We start from the raw sequence: 8,044 nt of genomic DNA on the forward strand, positions 1-8,044 counted from the left end.
GTCGTAGTATATAGTATTAGGGAGCAGCAAAATGGAGAGTCGCAAGGATATTTTTATTTTAAAAAAATAGTTCCACATGCGCTCGAACGGTTCACAACCATTGATGCATCGAAACGGCATTTGCTGTCGCCATCTCTGTGATGAGCTGTTGCTGTGTGCTGTTAGTGCATATCTGTAGCCTGCGCATCGCGGAACCGGCCGGCCTGAAAACCCCTTCCTACGGGTATAATACTGATGGAATGGCTGCGACGGAACGTGTACCACTACTCGTTGTGTGCGAGATGAGCATGTGGTGTGCGAAGCTTCCCCAGCAGCAGCAGCAGCAGCAGCAGCGACAGAAAAGATTATTCTGCAGTGTGTGTACGCCGTGCAATGAGAGCACACGCGTTGTCGTATGTACAGCAACCGAATGTGATGGCGGTATGGCGATGGTGTGCATGTGCACAAAGTGCATCACATGCACATACAATTGCAATCACTACACCCTTACAACCGAGCAAACCCCGTGTAGCATAATGGAAAAATGTACTCGCCACGGGGGGCGGTGCGGTGTGCCGTGCCGCGCGCGCGCCCTTAGCCCGTTTCTGGCCATTGCGTGCAGTTCTCGGTTGTGCTTTCTCCCCCCTTTTTTGCACACTGCACTTCATGTGCGCGCGGGCATCTGTGCTGGTACTGGTGCGGTCGCTGCTGCACACGAAAGCATCGCACTTCGCGTCCGGTGCGTTGGTCGTCATCTTCGTAGCTTGCGCACTGCAGGCAGTACGTTGTTCTGTGTCCTTGCAGCTGCACACGCTTCTCGGCGGTACGTAACATACAACGAGCTGCTGCTGCTGTTGCGGTCACCGGCGGTTCAGAAAGAGCAGTGGGCCCCGGGAGCACAGAATTCGTCTTGTGCGAAGCAGGACGGATGCTTCATCTCTTTTGCCGCTCGTGTGGTGTGTGATGTGTGTGGTGTCTGCTTGTTCTTCCTACACAAGGCACGCAAGCCACGCAAACAACGCATTCACTGCTTCTCTCGGCGCAACCAGCAGTTCCTCCTTGTGCTGTGGTGCTCATTCTTACGGTGGAGATCCAAAGTGCATTTGCTCGATCCGTGCGACAAAACAGATCTTTTGTGACCGCCATTTCCGGGGGAGGGAGAGTGTTCGGTTTCAAGTTTCGAGCAAAACGAAGTGTTCTCATTGAGGTCGGAGAAATCAAGACCTTCAGCCTTTCGTGTAGTGTTGCAGCACCGCGAGCGAACAGCTTCTAGCGCGTGATTTTTCCGGAAGTAAACCACGGCAGTCATCATCATCTGCCATCTACGGTATTCTAATATTTTGTTCGGGAATATTTCAACTGTGCCGGTTTGTCTCTTGATGTATCGTTGATACAACAGAGCCGTCTAGCAACACACATTTTTCGTCTTTCCAGTGCGCCAGGAAAAGGTGAGCCAAGTAGCGGGAGATCTAGAAAAGAACAAACATTCCAGCATCATTTGAAAGTGTTTTACCCTTCCGTTCCAACGCACAAACCTGTCGATTCGAACCTGTCGTCGTGAAGCGATTTTACCGTAGAACCCTCGACCGAAATTTCGAAAAGAAAACAAAAAAATACAGAACCCGGATGTGTACACGGTGCTATGTTGGGTTTTTTTTTATCTAAGGGATAAAGATAGCAGCCAAAATCACCTGTGTACCGACTGGTCACTGTACGTGCTTCGGGGATCACTGTGTGTGCTTGTCGGGAACCACTTTTTTGCATAAAAATCAGCGTCCACAGGATTGTGACACGGAAAAGCGAGAGCCAGAGAGGGAGCGATAGCGATTGGCTGTGGGTAAGACTTGACTGTGGGTTTCATTTCAACCGTGGACTGGTTTTAACCCTATTCCTCAGCCTGTCCAGCTCCCGTACTGCGCGGGGATTTTGATCGTACAGAAAAAGAGGGAAAGCCTTAGACAACTTCCAGATACAATATGATCCACCTTTACCGTTCAATTCTCTTGCGCTCGCTCTGGTACTCAGGGCGTGGCAGTGTTAAATGTTTACCTTTACACAAAGTTTGATCAGGTTATCGTAATGCTGCCTGCGACCCAACGAATCGATTGATTACAACGAGAACGGTACTGATGGGTAGCAGCCGCAGGGCTGGCCTTACCCATACCGTCTCATCGTTTGAATAGCAAAGTTTCGCTTATGACGGAAAAGTTTTAATTAAAAGTTTCAAACAGTGCTTCTCGCGCACGTTTGGAGGTTCTCCAAGAACGCACGTTGAGTAGGGGAGAGCTAATAGCAAGTATGGGGTTCTACTAAATTTACTTCCGTCTTCCGGTTTCATGCAGGAAGGTATAAATTGTTTTGAAACGTTGCGCCTAACGGTGTACAGGGAAAATTGCAGGAAAAACCAGACCCGCAAACGGAAGGGAAGAACCAACGTTCTTTCCTAGGAATATTAGCAATTCATGGATGGAAAAAGGCTCCGGTCCTGCCGTGCTTTCTGCTCTACCCTCTGCACCCTCTTGACCAAGGCGAGAAGGCGGAAGTAGTGGTGCAGTGGAAAATCGGTGCCAGTATTATTGCAACTGCTACAGACGATTTTCACAGACAACGAACTAATGCACTAAACACGGCAGCAGTAGCAGCAGCGGCCAAGGCGGCGGAGACCGAACGTTGGGCTTGGGGCAGGTTGTTGGCAGTATTAAGTATACTGGTACCAACACACCCCAACATTATCGAGAACTCTAGCGCTCTCTCCAACCACACACAAAGTACGGTTGTAGTGGTCGCCGTCTAAAAATATCGATTTTGTCTGCGCTTTTTGGTGTCTGAGGTGGTGGCGGTTGGGGCGGCAGTCGGAACCGCTTCGATGAAAAGTCCTTCCCGAAGCGAGCCCACGCGCACGCCGGCCGGAAAATCATGGCTACTACAAGGCATACAGCCAGACAGCCACCTCTCAACGTCTAGCCGTTGGGGTTGGTCAGAGCCTTCGCGCACCAGCCAGCCAGCCAGCCGCAAGTGAGATAGAGAGCATTAGCCCTTGGTATATGTGTGATAGAGTCATTGCAAGTGAAACAGAGAGAGAGCGAGAGGGTTACAGGCAGAGAAAAAAGGAGGGTGACGGGAGGGGTTAAGGGAACCCATGCCCTGGCGGGTTTCTTATCTACTGGTGGTTGTGGCGGTAGCGGCGGTGGTGGTAACCAACGTGCAGACTGCTTGGTCTGGGTGCTGCGGCAGGCCCAGGTCCCGAGTTTAGAGTTGTCCTGCTTGCCCGCTCGTAGTCCCGGTTCGCTTACTCATTCCGACGCGAGGAGGAGAATGAGATCCAATTTTCCACGCGACAGGAGAAAAACCATGTGCCTCTCCCGCGCGCGCGTATCCTTTCCCAGCAGACGCGTGCTGGTGTGCGTTTCGTCGGAAAATTCTCCCACCACCCACTGGCCGGCCACCCAGACCTTTGCTTCCGATTGTGTGCCTCTCGTTTGTGTGTGAAGGTTCGGTGCTGCCTTTTTCGGCTCGTGTCGTGTCTAGCTTTTTGGAAGTGCCAACAGCCCCGGGAACGGCGAGGAGGGAGGGAACACAAAGACGATGACGATGACAACGAACGACGTCGTCTGGCGCATTTCCAGCAGGGACAGACTATGTGCAAAACCGGCAGCCAGCCAGCTCACAGGACACCCCCTTATACAAGATACGCTGCCGCAGACTAACACACCGCGCACACACACACAAACCCCGACTGGAAAGCCAAATTTCCGGCAGAGTGTTGTGTGCGGACGTCATCGCTTTTCCGGGTTGACGCTAAAATGCGAGAAAAAGTACGATCTGTGTAGAAAATCGATTTATATACAGCTGACGGCAGACCGCCCTGTGCTGCTGCTGCTGCTGCTGCTGCTGCTGCTGCTACTTCTCTGCTTAGTCCTCCTTTCTCATCCTTTTGTGAATCCTCTTTGTATGTGCCAAAGGGAGGTAGTGAGGGTGGCAAGGATGTGTTGCAGTCTCGCAGACCATTCCCTTGGGGATTGAATGGTTGCGCGGAGCTTTCTTTGCCGTAACATCATCTCCCGCGACAAGGAAGTGTTCCTGCTGCTGCATCCGTAGGCGGTCGAACCGCGAGCCCTGATCTCGATGTCTGGAATTGTAATTGAATTTAATAAAATTAAATAACGTCTTTTGCTGAAGACTAATTTTCTTACCACCATCACAACACCAGTGAGGTTCAGTGCTGCCTCAAGAGATCCTGTTTCTCGTTGTCATAGTAGCGTTCCGTTGCAGCAAGCGTCGGGTCCGCCTGGTTGGTCTGACTGCCTGCCTCTGGTCTAGAGCGCTAGTTTCCGATCACAGTTGCCATTGGCTCGACTGTCGTCTTTCAGTATCCTCAGGATCGGTGTTCGTTCGAACGTGTGGTAAAATTGTGATCGTCTTCCAAAAGCGTTTCTCTCGCAGAAGCGTGAACAAATTGCAAATAACGAAACATTTCTGCGAATACATTACACAGTGGCGTGTGGAACAATCGAAAAGATCGAAAAGAAAATTAACGAAAAAATCTAGTGATAAGCAGGAGAGAAGATAGAGTCGTTCTAGAAATTGACAAAAATTGAGGGCTCGCGATTTTACCAAGGAACACTCTCGAATTCGACGGCATAATGAGAATGCGCTTGGCAAGGCTGCGAAAACAAAGTAAGAATATCAATATCTTATTACCGGTCACAGATTGTACGTAGCGTAAATTTTTGTCGATATGTGACGCACCCTGCCTTTGTGCGCAAAGTGAGTCCTGCGACTTTTCATCGAAGGGATATTTGCTGCTGCTGGCAGCCTAAGGATACCTTGATTAGTTTTTTTGCCCACATTACCGCTGTACAATCAATCCCCGCCGTCCCGTTTGGCGCAAAAGAAGTGTGCGTTGTTGGAGCTCTTGACCAAAACCGGGGGGGCTTGTTCTTGATTGGCCGTGTTGCGTCACGAAAACGCGCGTCCAAAAGGTGAATAACCTATGAAACAGTGAGCAACAGCACAGCACAGCAAACACACACACACACACACACACACACACTCAGACGCCTGCTGTTCCCGTGTGTTGGTACAGGGCGTTCAGCGAGGATCTTCGCATGCTGGCGCATGTTCGCATCATTCATTCGCGATTTCTTCCCGCGGCTCCAAGCCGCGGCCATCCACCCAAGATTGCCGTCCGTGGGTACCGTTGCTTGTTGCAAGATCAGAGATGGTTTGGACGAGAGCGAACGCGTTCAATCGAACGGAACGCGGGAGTAGCTTGAACTCGACGAAAAAAGGGGCCACGAAGAAAAGAGAGAAAAAGCAACTAAAACGCCGGCCGCGAATTGAAAAGAAGATTCGCAAAACCCTTACCCCATCGGGGGGGAATCGCACATACATAAAAGCAAACGCACGGCCGGCAACCAACACAGCGGAGTGCACATGGCATCTCGAACTTGTGTGCGTGGCCGTTTGTGCCTTGTGGTGGTGGGTAAGGAGGTTGATCATTATTTTGCGAATTTTTGGCAAACCCGTCCCTCCTGCACCCATCATCCACCACCTGCCTTATTCGCATTATCTATCTATCTCTTTCGCTCACTCTCTTTTCGGTGCGGTTGCTTGGGTTGCGATCTGCGTGAACTGCGATGGATGGTGGAGCGCAGTCGCAACGATTACGCAGCTCCTCGCGTTTAGAAACCCGGTATTTCATGTGGTGTGTAAGCTTGTGTCTTGTGTTAGAATGCTAGGCATCATCATCAACATACCACTTATCAGGACGAGGGTGTATTGATTCCATTGAGCCTAGTGTCATCACATGGTCATCAGAGGTGGGTTGGTCGCGATTTTCCAAGTAATCCAGAGCTAAACCCATTTTTGGGCTGAATACGCCCTGGAGCATACGGAGAAACAGGGGGACTCTCCAGCACGTATCCGCGAACCTCGCGCTCAACCTACTCATTGTTTAGCGGCAACGAGAGCTCCTAGATGCTGGTTGCGCGCGGTGTGGATGATGGCGTTTTCAACCCCGGGTTGTTGTTGGGGTGTGTTGGTATCCGCCAGTGATGGGGTGGCAGGAGAAAAGAGTGAGCACGAGAGATAAAGCGAGAAAGCGAGATGATGGTATGTTTCGCGGATGTTGGGATCGTCCGCGCACCGGACACCACACCATCATCAAGGCGGGTGGTGCGCGCGCCCTAGTCGTGATGATAGAATGCTCTGGTGCGCGCGTGCTTCTTTCGCAGTCACTAGGTTTCCTGGATGAGATTTTCGAGAACACACGACGGACGGACCTCCTCCACTTAGTTTTTGGAGTAAGCGTCCTGGAGCGCCCTCAGCTGGCTGCGGTGGTGGTGGTGGTGGTGGTGGTCGTAGTAGGTGTTGCGATCCAAACGCTAAGCTGAGATCGCTGCTGACTGTGTGACCATTTCGCCGAAGCCCCCACAAGAACTGAAGTCGCGCGCGAGTTAAGCCATTCCCGTGCTGCTGCTGTCGCCGTTTGACAAAGAAAATAGCCTCTGCTACGTGACTTTCGCGAAGGAATCTAATCTGCCACTAAGGCGGCAGGGTGGGTGGGTGGGTTGGCGAAGGAACAAAAGCTGAAGGGAATCAAACACCTCCCTTCCTTCGTCTTCCTCCCCATATCCCTTCACCACAAGCGTGTGAATCACTGCCCGTTACCAACACTACCCGACAAGGATAACGCAAAGGAGGCTGTGTAAGTTCTATAAATGTCTTGACATAGTTTACATCCAACAAAAACAAAGCGAAAAATCGCGAAAAACGCGTATCTGAAGGTCATTAGACTTAAGTTTTTTGACCTCTCCGCTTGGTGGTGTTGGAGCATGGGTTCTATTAAACCCGCCCTGCCACTCGCACCCGCAAAACGACGAGTGTCTGCGTGTATGTGTTGCGACCGTGCGAATGTTTCAAGGTGTTTGGCTGTCAGGCAGGCTTAAACCGAAAATGGTCCACCACTTGGTGGTGCGTGTACTGATCGGTAGTAGTGGGCCCCCACCGAGGCTGTGGTGAGTGGGGCTAGCAGCAGCAACAGCAGCAGCAACAGCGTTGCGCATATCTCGGTAAGGGTTAGAGTGACAGTACGTTTACCCCCGTCGATGCTCCCATTTTTGGCAAACAATTGGCAAATTTCGATGCTCTACGCTGTGCAAATCGCTCTGATGTGGTGCGGTGAGTGTAACAGTGTGTGTTTGCTGTGCGTGTGCCCGCGTGTATCGTTTCAATGTAGCCGCCCCCCCACAGAACAAACGGATTTTCCCCTTGTGCCAAGTGTTCGCTCATAGTCGCGGGACTCCAAGTGTTTCCAACCTTCCCCCAGCGTATTTCACATACACAGTGAAGCAGGATTCTTACTGTAGGAGTACGAGGTGTGGGGCCAAGGGTGCCAAAGGAGTGTGAGGAAAATCGGGAGGTGGGAGGAAGGGGTTGAGTTTACTGAGACCCAACTCTGCCAGTGTGTTTGTGTGTGTTCCGCGAAATTTGACAGACGCATGCTAAGCCAGTTCAGGTCACTCTTTTCCGTTCCACACCACATGCGTGCCCAGGAGGCGTAGCGTCACAGTTCTCTTCCTAACATCCTTCCCAGATCGTCCTCAAGTGGTAAAAGCAAAGAAGAGTTTTTGAAAATGCCATATGTTTAAGCGAAACACACTGAACATTATTCTCAATATTCGTAAATGCAACGCGTGCCAGCACGAAGGACTCATGTACGTGGCCCCCCACGAGTTCCCCCCAATTCACTCACTCACGCACACACGAGGCTTCGTTTCGCAATATTTTCGGGAGCTCACAGTTGCGGTACCGCTGTGAAGCATGCTCAACTCGGATCGCGTGGGGTTTTTTCTTTTCCAAAACTCTAACTCTCTAATTCCCACATTGAATCATTTCAAAAGGCAAAACACTGTTACCAAGCATTATAATACCGTGCAATGCTATCTGCTTTTAGTCACCCCTTTGCTTAATGGCACTTCCGCGAAATTCAATAACGTTTCAGTGAGCGACAAGAGATAACTCACGCAACCACCTATAGCAATTAATACACTCAACGCAACGC

The 8,044-nt window shown here is 51.0% G+C and overlaps 1 protein-coding gene across 8 annotated transcripts in view; it reads left to right on the forward strand.

Moving 5' to 3' along the window:
* LOC125949311 (heterogeneous nuclear ribonucleoprotein R) overlaps positions 1-8,044 on the forward strand; it is a 48,262-nt gene that overhangs the window by 13,290 nt on the left and 26,928 nt on the right. The window contains exon 1 of one of the 8 annotated variants that reach the window (XM_049676243.1): positions 1,263-1,427. The exons of the other annotated variants lie outside the window; for them this stretch is intronic. The gene's annotated coding sequence lies outside the window, so the exon portion shown is untranslated. Of the gene's footprint in view, positions 1-1,262; positions 1,428-8,044 lie in introns of those variants that run through there. 8 annotated transcript variants of the gene reach the window in all.

The sequence above is a fragment of the Anopheles darlingi genome, chromosome 2 (genome assembly GCF_943734745.1).
Source record: "Anopheles darlingi chromosome 2, idAnoDarlMG_H_01, whole genome shotgun sequence".
Taxonomy (NCBI): Eukaryota; Metazoa; Arthropoda; class Insecta; order Diptera; family Culicidae; genus Anopheles; species Anopheles darlingi.